Source organism: Cibotium barometz, chromosome 28 (assembly GCF_041138505.1).
Source record: "Cibotium barometz isolate CiBa-2024 chromosome 28, ASM4113850v1, whole genome shotgun sequence".
Lineage (NCBI taxonomy): Eukaryota > Viridiplantae > Streptophyta > Polypodiopsida > Cyatheales > Cibotiaceae > Cibotium > Cibotium barometz.
The window spans coordinates 33,652,038-33,658,365 of record NC_141073.1 but is presented as its reverse complement, the minus strand read 5'-3'; positions in this window follow the sequence as shown (position 1 = coordinate 33,658,365).

The following is a 6,328-nucleotide window of genomic DNA, read 5'->3' as shown; positions in this document are numbered from 1 at the left end:
ATCCACATTTACATGCTTACCTCCATTTTCACATCCTCATTTATACATCCACATTCATACATACACATCCATATCCACATCCATACATCCACATCCACATCCACATTCACATCCATACATCCACATTTATATGCTTACCTCCATTTTCACATCCTCATTTATACATCCACATCCCATATCCACATTCATACATACACATCCATATCCACATCCATACATCCACATCCACATGCATACATCCACTATCACGTCCTCATTCATACATCCACATCCACATACATACATACATCCATATCCTTATTCCCATTCACATCTATACATCCACATCTACATCCACATACATACATACATCCACATCCACATTCCACATTCACATCTATACATTCACATCTACATCCACATTCACATACATCCACATCCACATTCCCATTCACATACATCCACATCCACATTCCTATTCACATTTATACATCCACATCTACATCCACATACATACATACATCCACATCCACATTCCAAATTCACATCTATACATCCACATTCACATCTATACATATACATCTTCATGCATACATCCATTTTCACATTCATACATCCACATCCACATTCCCATTCATATAGCCCCATATGCCTTCACATCTAATCTTTTACATCACATCCATTCTCGCCCTATCACAACCCATATACATCTTATCCTATCACATACACTTCTTACCTCATCTCATACACATCTTATCACATCTTAATTCATCTTATCACCTCCTAACTTATTTCATAAGCATCTTATCACCTCTTATCACATCTTATACACCTCTTATCACATCCTATTACATTTCATATCTATTTATAGAATACAAGAGAATTCTTATATTTGATATAAGATTTCTTTACACATTTATTTATGCATAAATTCTATTTCAGGAGATTAATACTTTCAAAGTAAAAATCAATCTTTTATGCATCTTCCTATGCATAAATTCATTTTAAATGAAAATGACACTTTTGAATTAAATTTCAATCTTTTATGCATTTTCCTATGCATAAATTCAATTTAGATGAGAATGACACTTTTAAATATAAAATCAATCTTTTATGCATCTTCTTATGCATAAATTCAATTTGGTAGGAATTACACTTTTAGAATAAAAGAATTTCTCTTATGCATCTAAGTTATGCATAAAATCCATTTATGATGAAAATCACACTTTTAGTATAAAAAGAATATCTTTTATGCATACCTCTATGCATGAAATCGAATATGATAAAAGTAACACTTTTACAATAAAATAATCAACTTTTATGCATACCTCTATGCATGAATTTCAAATATGATAAAAGTAACACTTTTATAATAAAATAATCAACTTTTATGCATACCTCTGCATGAAATCCAAATATGATAAAAGTAACACTTTTATAATAAAATAATCAACTTTTATGCATACCTCTATGCATGAAATCCAAATATGATAAAAGTAATACTTTTATAATAAAATAATCAACTTTTATGCATACCTCTATGCATGAAATCTAATTATGATAAAAGTAACACTTTTACAATAAAATAATCATCTTTTATGCATATCTCTATACATGAAATCCAATTATGCTAAAAGTAACACTTTTGTAATAAAATAATCATCTTTTATGCATACCTCTATGCATGAAATCCAATTATGCTAAAAGTAACACTTTTGTAATAAAATAATCATCTTTTATGCATACCTCTATGCATGAAATTCAAATATGATAAAAGTAACACTTTTACATTAAAATAATAATCTTTTATGCATACCTCTATGCATGAAATCTAATTATGATAAAAGTAACACTTTTATGTTAAAATAATAATCTTTTATGCATACCTCTATGCATGAAAATCAATTATGTATAATATAAAAATCAATTTCTCTATGATTACAATGAATATCTTTCAATTAATCTAGGATGATAATTCCTAGAATATGGTAGGAAGTCCTCTTTTCATGCTTTGAATGAAATTATGTTATGCGTAATTTTTATAAAAATTTTGCCATAGCTCCGCTGCTATGATGACTGATAAATCTCAAATTTTCTAAGGGATAAAGCTTATCATTAAGGAAATAAATAGGATGATCCCTAATTGGATCATTAATCCATAATGGATTGAATCATCAATATTCATGAAATACATAAACTAAAAGCATAGAAAAAAGCCATTAATTTGGCCTCAAGCATAGATTAATCTTGGATTAAGGAAAAGCTTTATGAAAAGCTTCATTTGGATTGAGAATGGGTCATGAGTATGACCATTTCTTGAGTGAGAGAGAGAAATTACATAAAAACCATTAGAATTAAGCATAAATAGAAATTTATGTAATTCTTAACTATCATTAATCAATTAACTTCAATAGCATTCATCAAATTATGTAACTCTTCACTACCATTCATTAATTAACTTCAATAGCATTCAAAAACCATTCCAATTAAGCTTCTCAAGCTTGAGAGGGGTTGAGAAGAGAGAAACATTGAGAAATTATAGAAAATGATCAAAATTCACTAATTACCTTACAAATTGCTTGATTCTTTGTTCACGGTAGAGGCCCCCAAACCAATCAATTGGTTAAGTATGTTGATGGAGCCACCAATGGGGATTGAAGAAAGAGGGAAGCTCCAAAAACTAGTGAATTATTAATGAATTCACAGTTCTTGGCTTAGGTGGAGTAGAGTAACGATGCATAAACACTATATATTTTTCAACAAGGGGGAGGCTTCTATTTATAGGAAAAATTGAGCTCCTAACCAAACAAACTGATTCTAGAATTTTCTAAATCAGTTTGGTCAATATTTGACCATTTTTAGGTCAGTTAAGCTAACTTTTTGGAACTAGACTTGAATGAGGAGAGAGGAGAGATGAAATATCTCAATTTTTATGAGTTTAAAACTCATTCAAGCATGTGAAATATGCACCTCCTTTAAAGAACTCCCCTTCCTTACATATGTGTCAAAATGGAATCATTATACCCAAAATATCTCATATTTTTAATATTGCTTATAGTTTTTTACTAATAAACCTTGTACATTTTCAACTCATCATCTTATGTGAAATATGCACCTCCTTTAAAGAACTCCCCTTCCTTACATATGTGTCAAAATGGAATCATTATACCCAAAATATCTCATATTTTTAATATTGCTCATAGTTTTTTACTAATAAACCTTGTACATTTTCAACTCTTCATCTTATGTGAGCATTTACTCATTTTTGGATACCCAAAATATCTCATATTTTTAATATTGCTCATAGTTTTTTACTAATAAACCTTGTACATTTTCAACTCTTCATCTTATGTGAGCATTTACTCATTTTTGGGTATCTTCTTTTACAAATTGGATTTATCTCCTCCCTACACATGGATTGATGCTATTGGCCCATAGGAACCTTAATTGGACAATAATCCAAAAATTTCTGAAAATCTAGACCCTTAGGCTAAGGTCCTTTATACCCATTTCCAATTAATTCTAATCGGAAAGTTTTTTTTGAATTTCTGATTCAAGGGAACTTATTTTAATAAGATGAGATAATTTTCTATCCAAAAATATTAAAAATCTGAATATTCTCTCTCTAGAATATTTTCTCTCTCTAGGTTAAAACAGTTAGAAACAAGTCTTTTATATTTCTGAAGAGGGATTGATTACAGGGGAAGATGCTGGACATTTTGAGAGACTGGGGAGGAATCTTACATTCTCTCCCACTTGAAAAACGCGAGATGCCCTCATCTCGCAAACTGGGGGTAATTTCGCAAGATGCACAAGTATGAGACTGAGAGAAATTTTTTAATTAAGATTAATCACCAATTAAAAAAAGTCTCAAAGAGAGTAAGGGTCAAGACAAGAACAAGATTTAAACTTTATTCATTCTTGGAACATATACAGTAAAGATAGAAGAACTTTTTACACTTCCATAAGCCCGTCCATCATATGATCACAAAAGCAGCACTCACAAGCTGCGCACGAATAAGGTAACTCATCTATGGGAATAATTCTGTTGGTTATTGCCGCACCTATCTCAGTGGGGTGGTATGAGGTGATCTAATAAAAGGACCTCTGAGAGGCAAGCCAAAAACGGGGTAAAGGCATATCTTCTGATGAGGAAGAAAACACGCCAGTAAGAAGACCCGCTCAGAAAACCCAAGATGTCTTGATCTCATGACGCAGTAGTATCGGGGACCCAAACCCAAGGCTTCAATAACCATGGCCAAGCGGACATTGTTACGAAAGTGCTGCTGACCCCAGGGTGTTACCCTAGTTATATCTTGATAGGTCCGCCATTTGGTCTGAGCTACAGAAGTTCCCAAGTGAGGAAAAAGTGAGCGCTCATACTGTTCTATAAAATCCTTCTTCACAGACTCGCTTGCGTCTTGAAGGTGAGAAATCATCATGGATAAAACTAATTCCTGTTGCCAAGCCATGAAGGAGATTAAGAAGAAGGGAGATCGATGGAAGTAAGATTACTGTGAGCGACAAGTTATGACTTATATAAAGGAAGGAGCTAGCGTAACTTAGAAGCCAACGGTATCTTGCCACTGAAGTTTTACCGTCTTTCCATGATTTGGTTTGGCATATTTTTCTATAGAAGGCATTAAGAACTTTGAGATGAAGAGATAAAAGAAGTTTGTAGGCTAAGTCACCTACTTCCTTTGGTCCACAATATCTAGGGGATAACTACTTATACTCCCCTAGAGATAAAGAAATTCTTTTGGTCCGTATTCAAATGAAGACTATAACTGTTTCTTTGAATTCTCTGATTTTCCTCTTCTTATCTGTATATTGTCTCTGTCGATCCTGGGCAGCATTTATATCTTTATGAATTGCCTGCATCATCTGTTGCTCTAAGTCACCAAGCATTTGACTGGTCATCTCGACCCTAATCAATGGGTCGGACCTAGTTAATGGAGTTAAGCAATCTTATTCGAGACGGACCCTGATTAGATTGGTATGAAGGAATTGGTCTCTGAATTTGGGTTCTAGACTTCCCTGTGCTCTTTTCATGGTAGGAGTCGGGCAATCTTTTAACTGATGGTCAAAACTTGGCATCCAAAACACCGGTTCTCACTTCTGAACTCATCATTCTGAACCTTTAAAACAGGTGGGCTCCTGAGAAGGTATTCTAGGTAAAGTGTCTTCCCTTTTTAAACAGAATCTTTCTTTTATTTAGAGAGGGAATAATTATAAGATCAGAAAAGGAGATTCTTACTCCTGTATACCTCGAAGGCTGGGGGAGAATCTTACATTCTACCCCACTTAAAAAGTGCGAGATGTCCTTATCTCGCAAAGTAGAGGACAACTCTTTTTCTTAAGATCCAATTTATTCTGGGGTTCCTTATATTCTGGTCAACCCAACAGAATACGGGGATAATTATCCCTTAAATAGAACTCATCATTAAATAACAATTCTTTCAATCATATCATTCATATCTTTAACACGATAATGGCCCATTAGACCGAAAAATTTCTTTATGAACATTTCCCCACGGAAATTTCAGACAAGTAAATTCTCAATTTGTCATTTCTTAACTTGATCTAACGAGTCAAGTGTTAACAGTAGCAATTTGATAGCACAATCCACTAATCTTATAGTGATTTGCTGAAATCATTATCATCATTTATCATCACAGGGACTCGCCCCAATCATCCATATTGTGGTTTCGCTCAGTTTATTACATTTCAACCCATTTTCAGGGATCATCATTTTTCAATCAGAATCCCAATCAATTCATCAGTTCCCAAACAGAATTAAAAATCATATCAACCACATTCGAATTCATCAACTGGATAGCATTAATGCTTATAATTTCAAGTCTTAGATTTACTCGTATATACTGCCGGTAAAGAGCTATAGTTATACCCTCGGTATATACGGATAGTCATGATACTCGAAACTATAAGGTAAATACCATCATGTCTAGGTCTCAAGCAAGTCAGGGTTCTATACAATTGCGGTACTTCCAATTGAAGTCCTAATTACTAATTTACGAATTTCAGTTTGAATAACAAATTGTATGAATTATATCACACAATTACAACCTTTTTGTGCGTCTTGATAAATTTTTGACATAATTGGCTCCTCAGCAGTTGATCTTATTGGAGATCTATGACATAAGTCTGATAAACAGATTTTTCTTTATCCGATCGTCCGTAAACAATCACTTAAATAACAGGAAAAACATTTGTATATTTATATACAAGTTGCAATAAGTACATAGAGTGGCTCGGCTCCCAAATTCAAAATCTCCTCATACATCCACATTTACATGCTTACCTCCATTTTCACATCCTCATTTATACA